The sequence below is a fragment of the Cataglyphis hispanica genome, chromosome 5 (assembly GCF_021464435.1).
Source record: "Cataglyphis hispanica isolate Lineage 1 chromosome 5, ULB_Chis1_1.0, whole genome shotgun sequence".
NCBI lineage: Eukaryota > Metazoa > Arthropoda > Insecta > Hymenoptera > Formicidae > Cataglyphis > Cataglyphis hispanica.
The window spans coordinates 6,208,305-6,233,465 of NC_065958.1; the positions used below are offsets into that span (position 1 = coordinate 6,208,305).

A 25,161-nucleotide genomic window follows, 5' to 3' on the forward strand; every position below is an offset into this window, starting at 1 on the left:
TTTTTGTTATTCTTCATAAATTATTAGTTAAAGAAAGTAATTAAAACAAATTTTACGGGCGTATGAAAGGAAGAGCGCAAATCTAAAAAAAAAAAATATAAACGTATACATTAATGATATATTAATAAAAAAATATATTAATAACAAATATATAATGATATTATATAATAATAAAATAATGATATTTTTTATTGATTAATAGAAAACAAGTAGTTAAGAATTAGTGAAAATTAGTGAGAATGGTATATATAAAATAGAAAAACTTGCAACAATTTTAAATCACATAATTCCTTCATCCGTACAAGAGTGTGCTTAAATATCGATGTGCTTGTTCGACATTATCCTCCCGTCGCGTTTTTGACAGTTTACTCTCCGCACTGCACATTGGCTCTCTACGTGACAGAATGTTATTCGGTATCGCGTAAAATACGCGTACACTCACGCGTACATGCGTGGAGACACGCGAGCCGCGAATGAGCGATGGATCGATTACGAGCTGCGTCAAGTTGAGTGCTACTCTCACCCGGCATTCGGCGAGAGGGTATCGACGCCGGTCCGGCACTCGCGACGGATGATGTTTGCGCGGTCATATATGTAACCAGATCGCCGAACCCTACGTGTGGTAATCTTGTATGGCATTTTTTTTTTTTTTTGCGTATATGAAAAGCGGGTACCAACATGAGTAACCCGCGGCTGAAATTGTCCATCAATTCGCGTACATGCGCGATTAGTTACGATTTTTTTCTACCATTTTTCCTCTGTTCATTTAATATTTGAGATATTCGACGATTTGTGTCGTCTTGCTGAAATTTTCGTTGTATTAACGCTACAATATTCGATATAAATATTATATATTTAATTTCTGTCGGCATAACTTTGTCATTTACATTTTTATCTCATCACAAATGTACATTCTATATAATTTTTTCTTATTTTCTATTTTTTTCTTTTCTTTTGCATTCTCCTGGTGAAAGCTATGATATTTTTAATAGTTTATTTTAATATTATATTTTTATGTTAGTGAACATGTTTCTTCTTGAGTCACTATTTTGCATGTGTTTTATTCAAGATTGATTATGTTTTCATATTTGCATGTAGTATGTATGTGAAAGTTTATACATCAGTATAAAACTCGTCCACTTGCAATGGTACATATCCTTTTATTATTATCGGCATAAATCTAGTTTGTCCACGTTTATTGTGTGTTTGTTGAATCAAAAGTGAAATATCTCCTTGTTCTACGTATTGATTTACACATACATGCTCTGTACATAAAAAAATCATAAAATATCAAGTTCCTTTTACATTTTCATCGAAATTTTATTCTTATCATTGATTATTGTTCGTTAATTGTAAGATAGAGATATGAAAAGATAAAGAGAGAGGAAGATAAATCTTCATGTCTACTTTGTTTTCTGTATTAATATTTTATTGTAATCAACCGTTTTTCGTTAGAATATATTTTTTTATTATTTAACATTTTTTAATGTTTGGTGTGTTAGCAAGTTTTTCCATTCGATTAATGATTTTATCTATATTAAAAACTTTTATTTTTTAGCTTTCTACCGCTGATGTGTTTTTATGAAAACGGTTCATAATAATGCAAATGGAATATCGTTGAAAAAAAGGAGAAGAGTGAAAAAAACAATGGAAATTTAAGGCAATTCGGAATCGCTTTCTAAATTGTGGAAATATTTTAACGATTTTTTCACGTTGATTTCTTCGTTCAGATTCATGAAATCCCTCTTGAGATTTATTTCTAGGAGTCCTTATTAACGCCTAATCATTCTCCCTTTTTGGACGATAGACAAAGGTAGATATGACAATATCATATTTTCTTACAATATCTTATAATATAATATTTTAGAATGGTAAGAGAAAGAGGCAGAGGCAAAATCTATTATCTACTTAAATTTACTTTCTTTTAAGATGAATAAATATTTGGAATATCAATATGAAATTTTCATTCTTTTTTTATTCATTACTAATATGATTGCATTAATTAATGGAATATGGAATGGTTATTCCGGGACATTAGATCACTATGGAAAGACTATTAAAAATAATTTTTCAGTAGGGAGGAAATTATGAGAGCACACTCTAGAGAATTTGAAAACTGATTAAAATATAGATTTTCTGAACTGATTTAGGCAATTAAGTCAAAGTGTGGTAATTAAGATCATCTTGTAAGTGGAATAACATAATTATTCTCGCAATAAAGTTAATAATAATTATATAGAAGTTACGATAAATTTTTAATAAAATACATAGGGAATGCTTAATAAATGAGATGTATTGCGAGAGCCACATTAAATTTTTATTAAGAAATTATAACACCAATTAATTTTATTATTAGATTATCAAGATATTTTATTTATTCGAAAAATTTAATTTTTTTATTGCAATTACTTCGATTCGTAATTATTCGATTGCGATTCTATTTTTTGTATTGCCTGTTTTTTCGTCTTAGAATTGACGTGCCACTGTAATAGAACAGATGATTCTTTTCGGATTATTCTGCGGGCTGTAAAGCCATAAAATTGACCGCAAGTCTATGATTGCAAGGATTGGGGAACTCTACATGCAACACATATCGCATCGATCGGCGAATTGCTAGAGTTCAAGGCTTGGCATCTCACGGCTATAAACCGAGAATCTCTAGCATGCGATGATCTCTCATTAATTAACGTTTAATTTCTCAGTGCAACTTTACCTCAAAGTACAAATTCATTAAAAGGGGACACTCTGAAGAATTTTATATGTGTAAATGGCTTGCGTAACTTTTCTCGCAGCCGCAAAGTTGGCCTCTTTTCCCAAAGGGCTATTAAGACCGACCACCTGAGGCTTCGTTTTACCTGCGAGAAAGTTGGAAATCTCATTTGCCACCACACACGACAGCGTGCATTTCATTTTTATTCAGAACGAGGTGCATACGCACGATCGAAAAATGAAAATAATGTTTTGCTATATAATGCGTGTTAGTTCAAAAATAATAAATTATGGAAATATTTTGAATATTATATATAATTATAATAAATGTGTACAATTTTATTGTGTGGAGTGACTAGATAAGAAGGAAACGCCGGCAAACATTTCCACTATCTCCGTATATTGAAACGATTCGTAATGAACGAATTCGATCTACTCAATATTAACTTGAGTAAAATAAAATCATTATTTCTTAAAATAAATAATTTCATATTTTGTGTTGGAAAATTTGATTGCTTTTTTAAACTTGTTATTTTAATATTTAAATAGAAAATAAGTGGACGGTAAAATGCATGATTGAAGCTTTCAAATGTTGACATTATTAATTAACAGGAAAAATAACGACTTCATTATTTTTATTATATTTAAAATCACTAGTTTTAAAAAATTCCGTTATTTTTCTCCTCTTTTTTTTTGGCTTTAAAATACTATTGATTTTAAATATCTGATGCCCGCGATGTTTACAATAATAACACAATTATTCTTGATTTGCGCAGATACGGTCGAGAGAACACAGACGTAATTTAATCGATTGATGAAAACGTATTTAAGCTGATGCCTCTGGGATCAATGGCCTTTACTAAAAGCGACCTACTTCCTACTTCTCCCTCCTCATTGTTCGCGGTGATTCGTGATATCACTTGTTCATAGGTTGAATCGGTTTAATTTAGCGTAACTTGTAAAGATGTTTTATAATATAGTTTTCTACCATAAACCTTGATTCGCATATGAAAACAATCTCGTGGATATAATCGCTGCGCATGAATCTCTCGCTTGGCATGGTGGTGTCTCTTGATATGATCACGCTAATATATTTACATTAATGAAAATAATAATAATAAATATTATTATAATAAATATTTACATTATTCTTTGCACGATATTAATTGCATAAGTCTCTTGAAGTTTAACTAAGTTTGGGGCAGAAAGTAGATATTGTAAAACTGATTCCTTTTTTTTTTTTTCAAAAATTAAGTTTTACAGAGAAATATTTTGTTTTACAGAGAAATATTTTGTTTTACATTTTCGATCCGTTTTTACAGGGAAAATCTTCCCTTTCTCGATAATATCGCAGAATCCGCCATAGCTCCATGTACCATGTATCTACAAAATAAACAGAAAATCCACGGAAGGTACGTTCACCCATAAAATGAAAGCCGCGTTCGACCGCACGCATAATCTCATTTCGCGAAAGTACGTAGACTTTGCGGTTCATCAAAAACGGATTACGGGATCGATCGGCCCGCAAGGATGCTTTGCGCTGAGAGGCGCGTTCATTGCCCCGAGCCTTCGATAGTACCGAACGAAGAGAACAAACGTACTTTGACATTCTCTGAACGATCAGCTGAGCTAAAAATGAACGATGCATTTTATGATGCGTTACAGGGGTGACCGCATTCTGTATGCACTTCCGCTTACGTGACCTACCTGGTGCATCCGTGGCGTGATTTATACGTCGCTTTATTGGTGATTCCACTTCCTTCCGTTGACTACGCTAAGCGAACACGGAGACAATCTACTTCCACCTTTTACGGGATTCCTTTCTACATTTGTCTGAAATAGTTTTGTATGCGTCATTGTCGTGATTTTATTGCGTGCAAATTATTGTTTGCTTATCTATTTGTCTTATTTTTCTCTATTGAATATATTTGTTTTCTTGTTTGTCAAAAAAGAATCACGTACTGTCTCTTATAGAAATGGAAATGTCACAGAACTCAACAGATCGAAAAGAATAGGATGGAAATTGTAAATTCACGTCGGTGACAGTATGGAGTGATAGAGTCTGATTTTCGAAGATGTTTAATTATCCTTAAATAAATTAGAAAAAGCATAATCTGCAAAATGTGATACGACAAGAGGACATATAGTATAAAGACAATTAATAGAGAAAGACATGAATTTAAAATGTAAAATCAATCTATTTTATCGAACCATTTTTCGCACGGTACTATAACAATAAAGATCATTTTTATATGAGACTATAATAATTACGGACACAAAAAAGCTATATCTGTGAAAAGTTTTATTGACTTATATTATTACTTTTATAATTATTATAAATATTATTAAAGAATACAACTAAAAGCAACAAACTGATTCAACCGAGCCAAGCTCTTTGATTAAGAAAAGCCAACATTTGCCGATGTAATCGCGCCACAAGAATCTTCGACACAATGGCGGCTCTGTTTTCTACTCAACGTGCGGCAACATGCCACGAATGCTGCAAATGACATATTGTTTTGACGTCATATTTCATAGATGACACTAAACGAGCGGCGAGACATAAAAAGTTAAGAACAGTGGATTAGTGGCAAATCTATAATTACGTGAGGATTTAGAAGGCAGTAAAAAAGAAAGGAAAACCGACAGAATCCGTTCTAATTTTGACAGAGAGAAATATACTATCTCATTCTGAAAATATCCATTATCTAGTAACACATTATAACATTAAATATTATTTAGTAACACATTGTAACATTAAGTATTACACTTTCCCATACAATTGATCTAATCGCTCATAGTCTAATATGCATTGTATTTCACTTGATTATGCAAAAAATTGAAAACTAAAAAAATTGTAAATGGTAAAAGATAAAATTTTAATAATTATAGATTCTTCTCTCTTTTTTTTGTCTTTTTTTTATGTTATATATGTTTTTGAAAATTCTTCTATTTTTACATTCAAATTATTTATTTATATTTTATATTGCGATTGACATGTATATATATATTCTCTATATTATTTTATGTTGCAGTTATTATTCTGTTACAAAAAAATAGATTTTTTTATTTTACGTTTCGCGGTTCTATCTATATTTGCGGATTGAACACACACGGGGAGATTTTACACTCAGCCCCACAAATTGAAGGACCGCCACTGCAAAACGGGTAAAGCTGAAAGCCTGTGCTTCTTTTATAACGGTCGAGTCAGCGTTCCTTTGTTAAGAACAACTTTACTCACTTGGCGATTTTACAGCATACCTCGGAGAGAGCGGAAGGGGAGGTAGTGCTGAACGAAAAGGGGGATGCAATGGCAAAGGGATTTTTCTCGCGCAACGCAAGGTGATTGATGCATCAGATAGGACTCGAAAGTCAAAGCTGTCGCGAGTTCTTCGATGATGAAAAGTGGAAGTGCGAGTGCAAATCAAAAGTATTCCCGATTGAACGTTTTGATCGTACGTTCTGATCTCTTAAAATCTCGAGCGGTTGCAATAGAAACGCCGATTTTCTTGATCGACGGTATTGAGAAATATTTAACGAACGTATAATCGTAGCTTCTGTATTCAAGTTAAAAGAAATCTCGCTTGTTAACCTGATTTCCTGACACTTTTGATTATATATCTCCTTAATTACATATTTTTAATTACATATCTTGTCTCGGTTATACGTACATTACACATGGGCGAGCATTGCTTAATTACTTTGGCCGTAATTTATCAAATATAATAGAATGAAATCAACGTTCAGACACAAGAAGCCAAAAAAACAATCTAGAAATGATGATTGATGTTTAGAAAAAGTCGTCGCGAGTTTTTCAGCAAGGAAGACAATCCGAAAGATTCTATTTAGAAGAACCTAATGGGATGACATTGTATTTCTCTGTCTTTTGTAAGTAATATATTCTATTGTAGCTTCTCACTCCATCATTCCTTTCAGAACGTTTCTTCGACTAATTGAAAGTTAGTTTACCCTTAGGTAAAACTTTAATTGATTACTTCTCTTGCAAGAAAATTTGTTAAAAAATTTCATAGACATTTTTTGATAATTTTAATTTCCGCACTTCAATTCGACATTATAAAATAGTTATGAAACATTTCGCAGGATTAGAGATAAAATATTTTAATGAAATTTTATTGAATTATTGATATCAAATTGAAAGATAAAACTTATGAGAGGATACGAAATGTCTTTTTTTTTTCCTTCGTGATTCACAGGAGTCGCGACCGTGCAACATCCTTGATGAACTGGATCGTTCGCGCGCAGGATTTCTATCCGGGATTCGCAAAAAAAAAAAAAAAACCGGATCCGTTCACTGACGGACGTTTTTTCAAACTCACCCGCATCCTTCTTTTTGCGAGCCCGTACGCGAGAAGCTACCTTGAATTTTAATTAAAGTATGGTTAAAATCCCTAGACACCCGCCTCTTGGTCTCTGCCCCTTCCGACTTCGGTGCAGTCTTGCACGATGTTACTGGTAGAAGCGCGGTGCACCAGCTCGTGAAATAAAATCAAGGAAAGGCTTTGCGTCGAGAGGCACCGGAGAGTGAGACCGGATTTCCCTTTCTCGAATTGTACGAGCATGTCTTTCCCTCCTCCCCACCGTTCCTCTCTCACACAGGGGATTTTATTTGTTAAATTGTTCGCATTTCTCCCTCGTAGCTGCACGTCAAATGTCTAGCTTGAGAATTTTAATTCGAGTCTTCGAGGCTTTCGGCGCGTCAAAATTTTGCGACGAAAAAGCGTTATAATCCCCAGATTATATAGGAAGCGAGTCCGCTACTCGACAAGGACAGATTCTCGATGCGATTTATTTGGAAGTCGACGAGACTTGTCGCAACGCTGTTAATAAATTAATTCATGTTGTGTTGCAAAAAAATATTCCATTTATTAAATTACTATTCGACAAAAATCTGCATTGCGTTAAATAAATTTTTGCAAGTACGCATCGAGTAAACTTCGTTCCTAGGATGAATGCAATTGAATCGTGACGCGATGTTATTGAAAATTGCAAATGCATCGCATGTCGCGGATACTCGAAAGCGGCGTTTCCTTTCTTCAGGCTTTTTCGAGCGAAAATAAGGAAACTCTCGGATCTTAATGCAAGCACGGTTCCACGGCGTTTTTGCATGTGGTTTGTTCCGTTGCATAATAAAGCGATTTAGAAATTTTTGCCGGCCGATCGGGAGAGAACAGGCACACAACTTGGACTGCCAATTTTCACCACGAGGTTTCCTCGCTCTTTTGCTCGAACTTTCCACAGCGACATTGTCTATGTCATCCCCGTTAAGAACGTTCCTTAACGAGGAGTCTTCCAAAATCGCAAACGGGAGTTGATTTCGTGAGTTTTACGAGGAAAAGGATCCCTCGAGAATTTCTTCGAGTATCTTCGCTCTTAGAGTTTTCCTCTTTCCTATCCTATGTTTTCTTCCATCTCCTTCTCTCTCTCTTTCTGCCGTTCTTATCAACCAATTTTTCGCTGTTTCCGCGAATACGTGTGTCGAATGAATGATCTCTGCACCGGATAATTAATGCTTTAACTACCTCCGACACGTGTGAAAAATTTTCAATGAACCAATCCCTTATATCTTAGTCATTTTCGCCGTGTAAGTTGGTAGGATAAAATAAATAAAGATATATATCTATATAGTATAAGTAAATGTGAAATGTGAAATACATGAAAATATTGAGATTTATTCTAAAAATATAAAATTTATATATGTAATGTATAATCTATATAATAAAATTGTTTGCGGAAATATGTAATATTATCGATTGGAAAAATTATAGTAGAGTTTATATTTTCCTCTTTTTCATATGGCAATTGACATCTCGAGTTACGAGCTATACGTGCACACAAAGTCAATCGATATATCAGTTATTCGAGAGATTCGAAGTTCGCGAACACATGAATTAGCTGCTGAGTAGATATGATTTCTCAAGTTCCGCAACAGCGCTTGATTCCCGGAGAACTTTCCGGGAAATTGCCATTCCCCCATCTATTCTCTTTCTCATCTGTATTCCCGTCTCTTCTTCGGGAGTCATTTCACAATCAATGTAAAAGCTTAACGCCCTCTTTACGTTTCCCTCTTTTTACTTGTATCCGCGATCGTTAAAGAAATATTTCCGCAGGCTACATCGAGGCGGATCAATCGTATCACGTAGCCAGCGTAAAAAGTTAAAAAAACACAGACACTGTTTTTCTCGGCGAGCGCGCGCACCAGTTCGCCCGAATAAACAGCGAAGCAGCTAATAAAAAGGTGGACGGTGCAGGGTAAGAAAGCCGATCATCGAGGGAAAAATTGCAGTCGCAAGAAGAGTGTAGAGAGAAAGAAAGAGAAAGAAGGAGAGATTGAGAGGGAGAGAAAGAGAGAGCTGGAGGGAGAAGAGAAGAAAGAAAGAGGGAAGAGCAGGTCGATGTGAGCAGCGAAGGGGATGCAATCTATATCCGTAGGGTTGCTGAACTTTCCAAGAGTGTCAGCCTGAAGCTTTATGCGTCTGCCTCGTCCGTTTTCTCGGAGTTTGTCTTTCTCATACACGTTACATATGTATACGTACGTGCCTACGCATATATATGTATACATACATACATACATATATATATATATATATATATATATATATATATATATATATTATATATATGTGTGTGTGTATGTATGTATGTATACATCTTGAAACCGCTCTTTTGCTCAATCTTCGGCGTTTGGACGGAGGTCAAGAAAAGACAAAGGATAAAACGTCTGTTTCCGGTAACGGATCGGCTGGACGGAAATTGGTTGCTCTCGTCCTAGGACGCGTACGTGTTAATTCACCGGGGACAACTACCGGGGACGGGACATCTCCCCGGGATCCGTCACGAAATATGTCCTGAATCCGTGAGCCATTTTTTTTCTCGCCGAGAGCCTCTTCCCATCTTTCTACTTTCTTCCCGACATCCTCGCCACAATTCTCTCGTCGAGTAGGATTTCCATGATGGATAGTTTGAGAGCAGGGGAGATTTTCGACTAATTCTGCTTTGAGAATCCTTATTAGGATATATACATGAAACAACAATTTCAATGACTTTTGGAAATTTGTTGCTCTTTACGAGGAGTAGCAAACATGCTGCATCATGATATATTCTAAGATGCTGCAAAGACGCGCGCATGCATCCAGCTTTACTTGCTTACTTGTTCTCGCAATCAAACACGAAAGAAATGAAAGGGAAAGAAACAAAAGAAATACAGCAAAAATTTCCGCGAGTTGGTTGACTATATAGTGCTCGGAAAGTTGTTGTGAATGTCGCGTCTTGCACAAAATTTGCAACTTTGAGTTTCGCGCCCTTCTTTTCTTTTGAAATGTTTGCTAGACAATATTTTATACAGCAGAAAAAAAATAATGCAAAACATAGCAGATAAAATTACTTCTAGTCTGAATCATACGCGTTTTTTAAAATTTTTTTAATGGAACGCGGTTACCAAAGTCTTTTCAGACGAGATAATTCTATTAAACTATTATTTTATTAAATAAATAACATAGGGAAACATATTTTTTTTTACGTGAAAACATTTTTTTTAATATGTAATTTTTTTATTAAAAATTAGTATATAAAAATTTCTAGACAGAGAAAATTATGCTTATATTGTAAAAACGCATGGAGAATTGAAATTAATGAGATGTGTAATAATAAAATAATAAAATATCTGCTTAATAAATAATTCTCAAATTGTAGAACATGATATACAAAAATACAGCAAACTTATTATTATATTTTAATTAATTACATTATTTGAATCTTTCTTTTATAATATCTCTTTTTATCAAATATTTTATAACGTTTAAAATTTGTTAATCTTGAAATAATTGATGCAGAGAAAATAAAATACAATAAAATTTTTGAGATCACATTTAATCCAGGTGAAAAGTGAAGAACGAGTTCCGACAAGCGATTTGTCATCTCTTATAATATCGTATTAATTGAATAATTTGAATCGAAAACTCGGAAGATCTTTGTAAACAAAATGAGCACGTACGGATGCATAACGGAGAGGAATTAAAAAGATCCTCGCGTCTTTCCGAGAGAAAAAAGATGGAAACTATTTCTCTCTCCAAATCCTCTTCTTTCACGCTTATCCCGATGTTTTAGCAACAACCCCCATAATGCGCTTGATTTCTTGCGGATTAGAAAAATTGCAGAATGAAGTGGAAACGTGTTCAGCGATACCTATTTCTTTTCTCAACCATTTCCATTATTTCTTCTTGTCTTATATCGTATTTATACTTATCAGAAATTATTTTTAATATTTTTTGGCATTACAATTATTTATTAATAGAATTATTTATTAATTGAATTTTTAATAATTATATTAATTTATGTGTTTAAGAAGCCTTACATTTTTAACTTTAATTGTGACTTGGAAAATTAAAACTTTATTTTATAAAATTAAAATCTTTAAATATTTTATACGATGCAATAATTCGATATAATAAATAAATTTGAATAAAATAATTGTCCGTGCAATATTACATTTGACAGTTGAGCCGCTATTATCAACTCATTATTCAAGGACTAATAACTAAAAGATAAATAGAACATTTACACGACTATTGAATTTTCTTTCTTTCTGAAAATATATTGATATATATATATATATATATATATATATATATATATCATAATATATATTGGAGAAATTACGTTATCTCGCATTGACGCAGCTCTTCTCCAATTGTTCATCTTCCCTCGTTTGCTCATCTTCCTTCTAATCGTTTTCATTTTACACTTTCAACAATAATTCGAGTCATCATATTGCCAGAAGAATTCCATTATTTCCATTATGCTGTGCGGCGGCGCGGAATCGAATTAGGCAAACGTATAACGGATGCGGGAAATGCATGTAGAGAGAGAGGAACATTTGCGAAAACGGTGGAGAGAGCAAGGGTGGTTTTCAGCGGTTTAGGTCCTGATAAAATGCGATAACGGGACGTGGTTTCCGCGTATGTATAACAGCGGGGAACGATGACACCACATCGCTTTTGCCGACACGCCGACGATTTGCTTTCGAGTCCTCGTTCCGGTCGGCGTATCAGCACCCCTCTTTCTCGTCATCGTTTTGCTCTTTTCCACGTTTACGCGAATATCAATCCATCCGTCGTATCTCTCCGGAGACCGGAAGGCAGACCGTACGGTACAATTGAATGACTACGTCGTCTGCCTTTGATCAAATTTTAGGCTTTGTTTATTTCGATAATATTGCTTATTTTTGTTAGAAAAGAATTTTGTACTACATCTTATTATATTATTTATTAGGAATTAAATTTCATATACAATTTTAAAGTTTGACCGGAACCTTTGGTCTCACCCTGTATATATAATACATTCTTTATTTCTCTAAACAAATATAGCTACGATTAAATTTTGAATTTAAAATACGTTAGTTAATTTGATACATTTTATATAAGCGTATTCTTCTTCTTAACTTTGCTTTCTGAACATTTAATGTGTTTGAAAAATTCATGCCTTCGTATTTCAAATCCGCGTATTGACACAAAGCACAAAAACACACTCTTCTACTTTACAATCATCGCTTCCAAATATCACCAAAATGCGCGTGGTAGAAGCGAGAGTGTCTGGCGCCACCGGCTGTTTGTACTACTGAAAATCAAAATCCTTTCTCTCGAGTATTCGAGACCGATCGGTATCCATGACTTTTACTACTGCCAAAGTACTTATAACGACGAGACTACTCGTTACTGATTTCTAATGCACATAAACACAAACTACACCGAACGTAAAGACTTTATTTCCTCTCTCGAAAGATAAAAAAGAAGGAGAGAAAGAAAAGATTAGAATGAAGGCGGCAAGATGCGTTGATTCATTTCGGCGACTTATCAAGAATTATAGATTAGACTTGTCAGACGATTCGAAAGCTTCCGGAAATACGAAATCTAGAATAATCTACGAATATTCTAACAAATTTATCATCGCTATTATGATAATTTATTATTGAATGATAAAAAACTGCGATCTCTTGCATCATTTATCTTAAAAATAAGAATTTGTGAAATATTAGACACACATATAGATACACGTATAAATGACAAGAAAAGATACAATGTCAAAGAACAGTACATGTTTGAGATTTCGCGTGTAGATTTTGTTCGTGTAGGATGCCCTTTCCACGTTGAATCGTTTCCGACGTACGATTTACTTCCCGTTTCGTTCGTCTCTTTCCGGCGATTCTCGTATCTTCTCGCTATATCTCTTATGTCGACGGTCGCTTGATTACAGAAGTTACAGGCTCGAAACGCGAGTCTGTATTACACACACAGTGAAATACATGTATCGTATGGCAGTCAGCACAAAAGCCCGCTGGGGGAGAGAAAAGGGAACGGAGAAGATGGATATTACGAGGAAATGACGTACCGTTCTGCTGAAACCATTCGTGAACACGGACCGGCGGTGGTTTCGCGCGAAGAACCGTCGAAATTGCGACCGACTTTCTGCAATCGCTTTAAAAGGAAATCGTAGTTTCGCTACGAGCTGCCCTAAAACATCCTTAGTACTGGTTCGATCTATTTTTATCCTCGGCTTGTATATCGTCTTGATTCTTCGTCCAATTTTCGCAGCGCGTTTTATCGGGTTGTTGGCATAAAAATGTCGGCCATTTCCAGACATCTTTACGAAAAATAAGATATATGTAAATGAAAAAGAATTTATTAATGTTGTAAATTTTCACGTTTTTTCAAAAAAATTGGACACTCACTTTCATGATTATTCTTCCCATTAAATGTAGAAAGTTTAAAGATGGAAAATTAGAAATATGTTTTTATACTTTGATTCATAAAGTGGATTACTAAGGCGATCTAAGTAATAATTTCGTTCTGATTCTGCGTCATTAAAATTGATTTCGGAATGACGCGATCATTTATATCACCTCGGCAAACTTGTCACGTTCAAGTGCGACGAGTTTCATCGCGCTGTCATAACCGATTAGAATATTGTTACTTTCGCATACATTAGCTCACATCAGCGTGGCGCGGTGCTCGGCTTGCTGAAAATCTGTCACGTATCTGTTAAGCCGGCTAATGATTCGGCTAATGATTCATCAGCCGAGTCTGTGGTGAAACATTTGTCTAACGCATCTTGCCTCGCGTCCCGCATCGGTGCGTATTGTTGCGGCCGATGCGGAATAACCAAAGTTTCTAGCTCATTAATTATCACCTGGCTTTATGTATCACGGCATCATTATGACCGAAACGGATGAAATACTCCGTGATTAATATTACCTCAATTTATAAAGCTAGCGACGACGACCGCGATTGATGGCACCACGAAGATGCAATTTAATACGCGAATTCGGGTATCAATTCTTTTTGACTTTCCATTTAATAAGGAAAAAATGAGCTTTTCACGAATGTTTCTTTTTATGCACAAAAATAACTTTGATGTTATGATGATTTTATAAATATATTTTTATACCTTTGAATTTTTTATCAGTTATTAAATAAATTTACAATATATATTTTTATCAGTTTCTTATTATTTAAAAATCATTGCACAGAGAGCTATTTAACCTATGATCTCAATTATCTCGCTTGCCTCTATATTATATATATATATATATTAATCTATTATAAATGTTCGTGGAAAGAGGGATGTCCATCACACAGAGAGAAGGGGTTAATCCGCGGGCTAATTTAGGCAGCTGCCGCGATAGAACCGCACAATTAATAGGTCCGCGATGCTCGACATTGATACGCGAGCAGCCGGCGTGATAACGTAATCGTCTGAGAAATAACGATCGCAGGAGCGAAGGCGACTGTTTAGCGCGACTTGTCGCGGCGAAGAAATTAGGTGCCAGCTCCTTTTATCGCACTTAGCGCACACCATCTTAATGAAGGGAGGGGGAGGGAGAAATGTAGCGATGGAAATACGAATGTTTCGCGAAAGAGCTCGTTGTTCGCGGTGGTTTTTATGCCCGCGGTCGTTTATGGATCGACGAGACTAATTGCGATGGGCGATATTAACGATCGAATGTTGGAATTATTCAATAGGATAATTGTTAATTGATATACGCGGTGTGCGCGAAATGTAGCGCCTGGTGAGCTCGCGTAGTACGCGTTTGTAATTGAGTAAATACATATGTAAATATATATATGTGTGTGTGTGTGTGTGTGTGTGTGTGTGTGTGTGTGTGTGTGTGTGTGTGTGTGTGTGTGTGTATCGGATATCGAGCGACTTGTGAAATATAAGCACTGATGGAATATAGAACGTAACCGAGAGAGCCATGTTCCTGCGAGTATCCTCCCGAGACATCGCCTACATGATACATTGCAGTATTAATTATTTTTCGATTATCCGCGATAGGAAGGAAATTATATTATTTTACTGCTGTCGTTATTGCACATCTATGTATATGTAAGCGATATACGTATAATGATATTGCGTTCTTCAATAATGAAAAATACCAGCAGCATTGCGTAAAAAAACATGTCTCGAGAATCAGAAGGATATAAGAGGAGGCAAGATAAGACAGGCTGAAAATTTGAGACACAGAGACGCGATATTGATTTTCTTTTTTTAGAAAGATGTTAAATGTATGAATTTGTGCATATGTGTGTAACTTATATACAATTTAAATGAAATAATAATATCTTTCTATATTTTATATTTTTTTTTTATACTAGAAAATGAGACAATCCAGGGGTCTAGTTGCAATTTAAATGAGCAATGGCGCATCTGCGCGACGCTGTCGATGTAAATCACGTATTTATCTCGTACGATAACGAGGTCGGAGTTCAAGAAAGCGCACTTCGGTCGTTATAACTTCGCGAATGTCAGAGAGGAAGAAAGAGAGGGAGAGTGAGAATCCACACCCAGTCTGAATAATAATTCTGTAGATATTCTTCTTCTCGCCCATTTTCCTCTTCGACTCTCGATGGTCCGGAGGCTGCGCCTCTCGCATCCTGACCCATTAAACTTACTTTTATCCTCGTTCATCCGTATCCTCTAGTTCTTTTTCCCTTCCATCGGAAACTGCGAGCCGTTGATTGTACCGGATAAAATCCGGATGCAGATGCAACTATATCGCGTCCGAACGTGTACTCGACTCGATAACAACTTTTGCGACTGTTATCTTTGCCTGATCAATGCCTGTAATATAAATATCATACAGCGAATTGAAAAATCTGAACAAGTAACTACTTCCCGTTCTTTATTTCTATCGCTGATTATCGCTGAGCAATAACTGCACAAAATACAACCATAAAGAGCGCGTAAAGTCGTTTTTAATTTTATTTAAAGATCGCTGTGGAATTTATTTTCTTGCTTCGACATGTAATGTCGGAGACAATTCCATATTTGATTTTTGTTACGTGAATCTTAAGGGAATATATTAATTATATAATTTTTATCATATAATTATTATATGTATATTTCATTCTTCTAATGTGCTATTTTATTTGACTTCTCTAATAGTTCGAACGTAAGTATCGCAAATAGCTTCTAATCATTCAAAATGCATACGAATGCTATCAATTTGCATCGAGAAGCAGACTGGTAGGAAACTCTCGATCATCAGTGGCATATCGGAAGATGTAATATATCTCGTGGAAACGTCAAGAGAACTCCTACGAACCTATAAAATTCGACTTTCTATTCCGCCGCCGGCTCTATACTATATCGAATCTTCCACCACGAACATTGGCGGATTTCATTCGTTTCACCTCTTACTTCGCTGAAAATTCCTGTAATAAGAATGATCCTTCGAAATCCGTCAAACATCTTTATTTTTCATTCAACAATTTCGATTTTGCTTTCGTTACTCATTTGCATTCTTCTTCAATTTAGCAGTTATATATAAAAAATAATATATATATATTTAAAGCTACTGTGCTTTTCCCCAAATGATTTTTCGTATAAAAAAGTTAAAAAAATGAAATAATATTGTTGATAGAAATGCTTGAGTGTTTCAACTTCAAAATCTTTTTCCAATTTTATTCATTATTTTTCAAACATAATGTAACATAATACAAAATAATTTCTTCTTCTTCTTTTTGCAAACTCTAAAATTCTTATTAAAAAATTAATATATTTTTTAATGCATTTTCTCGAAATAAGTTCGAAATTTGAGAAGAATTTAAATATTTCATGAATACGAAAGAATAGTATGTAGGATGTGGATTTTTCTTTCCATTGCAATCGACTTATCGAGTGAGACCAGGTCAAGCCGAAAACAACATCTGTGGAGTTGTCGGCTTCGGGATCGACGTTGGAGACAGCTAACACTGTATCCGAATCCGGGATCAAGCCTTCGTCCATTCGGCCGATCGTAAAATCTCAGGCAAGCTCGACGAAATTTAAAGCCGCGTGTAGCTGTTCAAAGCTCACATGTTTGCGAGTTTTGCAGATTAAATGCCTGGAACGCAATTAAATGCTTAATCTGTATAAACTCTGACGACAGTGATACATTATGCTATCTTCACTCAGTCTACTCTCTTTGCACTTTTTTATTATTTATCTGATACTCTCAATGTTTTAAACATTTTTAAAAATTTTTTAAACATTTTGGCAAAAATAAAAAAGAGGGAGAGAGAGAGAGAGAGAGAGAGAGAGAGAGAGAGAGAGAGAAACTAAGTCCAAATAGTAATAAAAAATAAATTGTTTATGTTTGTGTCACGTTATCTCTCTCTCTCTCTCTCTCTCTCTCTCTCTCTCTCTTTCTCTCTCTTTCTCTCTTTCTACGTGTAATAGATCAAATTAATTTTGAAATGTAAAATTTGTTATTTACATCAAATAAACATATATATGTAATTTTAATTTATGTATTTATCTTTGAGAATTTACTTTTAAAATAATGATTATTTGTATTATAATTATTATATTTATAATATGAAAGTTATGAATGTTAAATATTTTTTTATTTTATAATTAATGAATAGTGCATGTAGATGGATTTAGACAGACTATTTATGTTCGGCATTCTTACGATGTATATTCCGCTTCTAATTATTTTCGGTTGACCGAAATGAGACTATCATTTGGATGTACTGAGGAAAGATGGTACAGTGAACGATAGATGAGAAATGAATGGAAAGGAAATGAGGTCCGTTACGGTCGAGAATCCAAGACAAAAAATCTACAACGATCGATATTCTTTGTACACGAATGTTAGTTGTAAATTGCAACGGTTTCTGAGAAGAAGAAGAAATATGCAAAATCGAAAGAGCAGCGCACAAGTTTTATGACAAAATTATAATTATAATATTGTCAGTGACCTTAATTCGTAAACGTTTAGAAGAATATGGTAATGTAGACTGTTGTCGAATTTAAATTAATATATAAATATGCTTCAATAATATTCATCTAATGTTCTTGTGGTATTTTCGAATATCCAAATGTGTGAAGAGATCCAGAACAAATTCTATTAATTATTGCGTTTTATAACAAACTCAATGATTAATAAATTAGAGAAAAGTTATTTTAGTATGCATTTTATCGATCTATCTATTTATAACGTTAGAAATATGGCATTTAGCAAAAAACATAATTTTTCTAAAATTTACATTGTATTTAATATTTAATTGAACAGATATAGAGATATAGTTGTATGTAATTAAGTATCATAAATGGTTATGGATCTGGCGAACACACACACACAATAACTCGAAAATCTGCAGTGAGTCTCCGAGAGCGTGATTTTCTAAACTAATAGCTGATACTTCCTAACGAAAGCAGAAACATGGTTATACAAATGCGTATAAAGGCGCCAAACAGTTTTGCTTATTCAGCATCTCGCCAAGTATCCGGCGAGCTTTTAAAGGCAACATCACAATGGCGCGGAACGGAGTGGCTATTATGCACGGTCCACGAGACCAAAGTCGTATCCTGCGTGATAGCTGGTAATGACCGTGGATGGAAGGAGGAAACACGGTTATTCCTCGTCAGTCCCGAAGGATGGGGTGATGAAAAGAGGGTCCCGCCGGATAGTTGTTAACCCCCCCTCGGGACAATCGCTTGTTACTCGACTCGGGAACAAGTTAGCCAGTGTCGCTTTGCGCGAACAAATTGCAAAAGCGCAATTGTCGAGCATGTATCCACCTTGTGTATTAAACCCTTTTCGGCTTGTGTGTTATTATTTCGAGCATGTAGAGCAACAGTAATTGTTTTTGATTTACGAATACATTAAACGAGCGAGCATCCGACCGCCGGATGCCGCCGCATGACATATGAAATGAAGTTCATGTGTCGAATCTCATCGAGTCAATGTCACGTCGATTAGAATCATCGTGTTACGCGAACAGGTTGCATTTACGTTGAATTACGATAGATGGGCGATTATTGTCATATGTGTTTGATGTGTTTGACAATCGTGAAACTTGTCCATCACTTAATGCCAATTGCATTGTAAAGCAATTCAACAAATTCGCACAGTAAGATTTAAAAAAGAGAAAATTATAATTAATGTAAAATTATTTTCTTATACATTAAAATTTATATATAATGAGCACAATTTTATGATTAATATATATTTTTTGAATATTAAGTAATACCATATTAAGTGATATTTTTATATATTGTGGATTGTATGAGCTGAACTGTGTAAAAGACTATAGTTGCAGATTTTTTAGAACATATCAAATTATGAGTGCATTAATTAAAACAATTGAAAATTTGTCTGATAATAATGTCGCACGAGAACGAAGATGTCAAAAGACATTAATCCGTCTCTGATTCTTAACGCTTCAAAAACTAAAGACACTAGCTTTCAATTCACAACACTGTTATTCGCAAAGTCATCTATTTCGCATACAATAGAACCATCCTCTGCGTATTCTGTGTACGTGACATTTCCAGTGTAATACTGACTTCGAGTTATTGTTGAGGTGACTACGACACAGAAATATTTTCTTCTTTTGTAGGTTTACGGCAAACTATTAGACTGTTCTGAAACTCTCTATTTATACTGTCGCATTGATTTTCGAAAAATGATAGCAATTAACGAAATCACTAATGATTTTGATAACGCGTAAAGAAGTTTTTATAAAAAATATTACACCTAAAAGATCTCGGGAATATGCTATTATATTTATATAATGATATTTACTTTATAAAAGTCTCATTTGAATCAGAATTTTGGGAAGGTAAATTTCATGTATGCAATTCCATTTTATTTCGAATTTTTACATAATAATGCCAAAAAAATAATTTTATAGCGTGTCTATATTTAATTAATTTGTCCGATTAAAACTTCCATCACTATATTTTTCTAAACGTTCAGGAATTAAGATAACTGATGCGACTAGTAATAAACTTTACATTTAATCGGAAAACCGGGAAACTTCCATAAACTTTAGAGGCAGAATACAAAGGTGGCAAGGTTCAAATAGGACATTCCGTTTAATTGGATCGACGTTTTCATGTTCTACTAATTTGAGTTATTCGCTGCTTTCAAACACTAATAGAAATTGATCCATGTACGATTTGATATCGAAATCAATGATATAATTCTTATAAAACATAATCTCTATGTTTTATTTTATTTAAATGCTTTTGAATCATCTGTTCAAATTAAACCGTTCTTAGCAATTAAGCCAAGTTTTGCATTTTAATAGGAATTATTATAATTCTTATTTTATTCTGAATATATTATGTTTATTTTGTAAAATTTATTTCGTATAGCTACATTATATATTTTTTAAATAATTTAATTTTCCTTTATAAATATAAATTTGTATATACATATTTTCAGAAAAAATCAATATTTTTGAATAATAATAAATGTCTTTACAATAATATCCACTTAAATTATGTTCTCAAAATTATTTATATTAAAAGTTATCGGGTGGTAAGAAATAGCATATGTGATATGTAAAATATGTTTTCATAGCATCGCGAATCCATTCCGTATGTGCAGAAACTCTTGTAAATACTTTAGGAAAACTGCTAGGGCAATAGTTATCCCCAAAACTCACTATACCGACTTGTATATCCTCGCCATTTTCCGTTATTGTCAGAGGACCCCCGCTGTCGCCCTAAATGCAAATAAAAATACCTTAGAATTTATTAAAATCGAAAAAAGAAGATTTATTCGCGCCCGTTTGTGCTCGAATATGTTTTAAACCCGTAATATTTCATTATTATAACCATATAATTATTATTATAACCGTATAATTATTATAACATTACGTGACAAGCATCTTGCTCTAATCCTGGAGTCATGCAAATGTGTTTATCGGTGATTTTCCAGTATTGCCCGCACTCCTCATTTGACATGATCGTCGATGTAGCATATTTAAGATTTGTTGTACCATGACTAGCGATACTATCTTTTCCCCAACCAATTACGTTAGCGTTTTTATTTACCAAAACTTCACCCTCATAACTATGATTGGCAAGTTTTATGGGTTGAATAGTCACTACAAATGGTAAAATAATATTTGATTATTCTCTTATTAATTTATTTTGATTTTATTATCCTATTTTTTTTTAATTTTAACATTACAACAATTATGATAATTATATGAAGTATTTTCTCTCTGTTTCTTGCCAGTCAATATCTTTAAAATTATATACGCGATATGAAAGATAATAAATGACAATCACCAGGATGACATATATAAATAATATGCGATGCATAAATAGAAACAATAAAACGGAAAAAAAATATTAATTTAAATAAATTTACCAGAAAAAGATATGTCACTCGGCATATGAAGTAAGGCAATATCATTGATATACTTTTCATATTGTGGGTGTAAAACTACTTCAGTTGTAATCATTGACACTCCGGGACCAATGACCCAATTATATCCTATGCCAGACTTATCAACGATACCAAACACGACGAGAAATATTCGCGGTTTGTTTTCTACGCAATGTCCAGCTGTGAGAACCCATCTATTAGATATGATCGTGCCGCCACATTTGTCGATTACACCGTAATCCACAAGTCTGTGCACTACTGCCATGTATGGATACTGTCCGGGTTTCGCAAATGATCCACCCGATATATAAGGAATCACTTTTGGAACATCCGTCGCTTAAAAAAAAAAAACAATACCGTTAATATATATAAAATAATTATATCTAGACTATCTATTATTTAAGGATGTTCTGGATGTACAATAGTAGCCAAAAATTGTCAAAATTAAAAAAAAACCTGTTTTTTAAGTATATATATATATATATGTATATTTATCAAGACTAAATTGTACGTTGAGATATATTTTTAAATGAGCGCGATTTTTGGGGGAATTGTAAAATTGATAAAAACAATTTAAAATTATTTTAAATATATAAAAAGTTTTTGTTGCATTATACTCACTATTGTAACTTTCAACCATTTCATATCCGACAGAATCGTCGTCAGTGTAATTTATATACCTGGCATTTCCTTCGCTGTTTGTTAATTGAGTTCCAGCACAATGACATATTGTCAAGACAACTACGACGCACAAGAATATCATTGTATTCTTCACATTCATGATGAAGTATGACGTGCATTGTTTTTGAAACTTTTCTATTTATACTGTCACGTCGATTTCCGAGAAATAATGCCAACTAACGATATTACTAATGATTTTGATAACGCATAAAGAAGTGTTTATAGAATCTATCCACCTAAAAAGTCTCGAAAAAATGCTATTATACTATTTTTGTATAATAATGTTTATTTTATAAAAGCATTTCATTTGAATTAGAACTTTGGGAATGTAAAATTTTATATGCAATATACAATTCTATTTTCACAAGCTGCGATAATGCCGAGAATACACATATATAATTTAAAGTGTGTCTGTATTTATACAATATATAAATTAGCTCGTTTGACAAAAGTTTCCATCATCATATTATCCTAAACTCAGGAATTAAGATCGTTGATGCGGCTGCTAACAAACTTAGCATTGAACTGGAAAACCGGGAGTTTCTACAAACTTTAGAGCTGGGACACAAATGGTGGTAAGGTTCAAATAGGGCATATCCGTTTTATCGATGATTTCGTGTTATATTAATTCAAGTTATTTATTGCTTTGAAACAATTTGCAATTATACCAATGTGTTTGTGAAATATCGGTGATTGCTGATTAAATGTAAGCAGTATTACTAATTCTTCAAAAAATTTATTCTCGAAAATCAATATAAAAATCTGAATACTTTTATGATGCACTTGCTGAATTTGCTGATCTAGCGACGCAACAATAAAGTGTCATTAACAAAAACGCGCATAATGATTAAAGACGATAAAATTAAAAGAGAAAATAAGATAAGCAGTAAAACTGTTTGCTCTTAATTGCCCTAGCCAGATTGTCGGCTTAATTTAGAGACCTTCGTTCAACGAACGGGATGAAAATCTGGGAAAAGCAGTACGCGCTGAGCACTCGACGCTTTCCCGATTGTTACTCGTCGCTCGGATCGCATTCACGCGTGATGTACGCAAAATAGAGCCACGCGTTTGCGCGTGCAATCTGCATAAATTTAGAGATTTTGCGCTGCCGTGTCATGTGTCCTTCCGGAAGATTCACGTCGCGTTCCGCATTCAATTACAAGGGGCAAATGACGCGCTCTGCCGTGCAAGAGTCTCGCGGCGCCCTGGAAATGTATATCCGGAGAGCCGGCACTTCTCCGCCGGTCGTTAGCGACGCGCACGGCGCAATAAAATTTCAATATTGAATATATTATACTTCTTTCCTCTCTCGCACATCCACGCGCGTTTATCGTCCATGTTCGCACGACTGGAGCGATTCTGCGACGACGAGTCAATGAAGTCAGAACAGAAAATATATTCCGTAACTCTTTCATTTTAACTTTAATGATGCATTTTATGTGCAACTTTGTGTGTGTGTGCGTGTGTGTGTGTGTGTGTGTATGCCTGTGACACATCCAGATCTAAATTACTTTTTTAATATTCTGTATAAGGTTTCTTTGTTCGATGCCGTTCGCCGGTAAAAAAAAGAGCCAGGTATATTCGTTTCATAAAAAAAAAATTTTGTATGCGTTTTTTAAAAATTATTCATTGTTAATGAAATTACATATTCTCTATATTTCCACCTCAATATAATAATAATAATAATACTAATAATTATAGAACTTTATTTTGCCTTTTTAAAATTTTGAAATTATCTTCTTGTTGTAGTATAAGGGTATTGTAAAGAAAGATATCGTATTGATAATTTTAATTTTCATACTCCGTGTTCTCTCTATTGATCGTTCGGTGCGATGCTTAAACCTTTAACGCCGTTGCAACGCAATTTATTGACACACGCACGCACAAAACAGTTTTTTTTTTTTTCTTTTTTTCGATTTATTTAAATGCCAACTCGAACAGTTATTCGACACTTTGCTCTCATTAGGCCACACGCTACGCGAAAGCGGCGAAAAAAGAAAAAAATAGCATTCCTATGGGAAAAAAGGAAGGATTCTATCGTAGTGTGCGCGAGCATGCGCCACTTGAAAACGATCAAGAGCCAAGTTCGCTGTGCCCAGGCCGGAATCCGGGCTCGACATTGCAGCTGCGCCATCGGCCGATGACGCAACTCGATTATACAGCACGCCGAGCAGTAGAATGCAGTTGCGGCTCGGATGTACAATCTCCCTCACTCATTATTTCATTTGAAAGTACGATGCCGAAAAGTGTTGGCGAGATTGCATAACAAAAACGGCGAGTACTTTAATAAAGGATCGTCACGGAGAATGCGGCAGAACTTCGCGAAACGCTCAATATTATGGGAAACAAACTAATTTCTTACAATAAATATGTAGATTTCACACAATTTCCAATATATCTCGGAACAGAGAGATTGCAGGCTTTATTTTGGGCTTGTAACGACGCGATATTCATATCGCAGGCGGTTCGTTACAAAAGAAAAAAAAAAACTCAAATTTTTATATCAGAGAGTAATTATTTATTTGATATTAATTAATTAGATTATTTGAGAATTTGTTTTAAAATATAAGTAGATTTACGTTGTTTGTATCCAAAATTTATATCCAATTTCCTCCTACATGAAATGGCCAAAAGTATTAACTTTTATTTTTATTATTATATGTATATTAATAAAATAATAAAATAAAAAAGTTAAACTAATTTGAGAATTTATTCCAGAATTTACATTTGTAGGTTTGTATTGCGTGCAAAAAATTTATCGGTAACATTTTGTTATTCATCGTAAAACAAGACCTCTAACTTAGCAGTCGAGATGGAAGGAAAATTATGAAAGGCTTTAAAGAGAAATATATCTACGTGAAATCGACCCTTCGCTTACAGTTGTGACTTTAAATCTACGAGTTTTGCCCTAACAATCACAATCGAATTTCTCGTCGCTAAAAAAACTACCCCCGAACAACGCGATGGGACTCGCGTCCGAGGATCGCCTTTGCCCTGCCTTGCCAGTCCGAAATCCGGACTCGACATTGCGGCTGTGCCGTCCGATGACGCAACCGACTGGGATATATAGGGTATGGAGCACAATG

The 25,161-nt window shown here is 34.3% G+C and overlaps 1 protein-coding gene across 1 annotated transcript in view; it reads left to right on the forward strand.

Moving 5' to 3' along the window:
• The window catches only part of LOC126849955 (uncharacterized), a 131,678-nt gene that overhangs the window by 21,682 nt on the left and 84,835 nt on the right, over positions 1-25,161 (forward strand). The gene's annotated exons all lie outside the window — the stretch shown is intronic.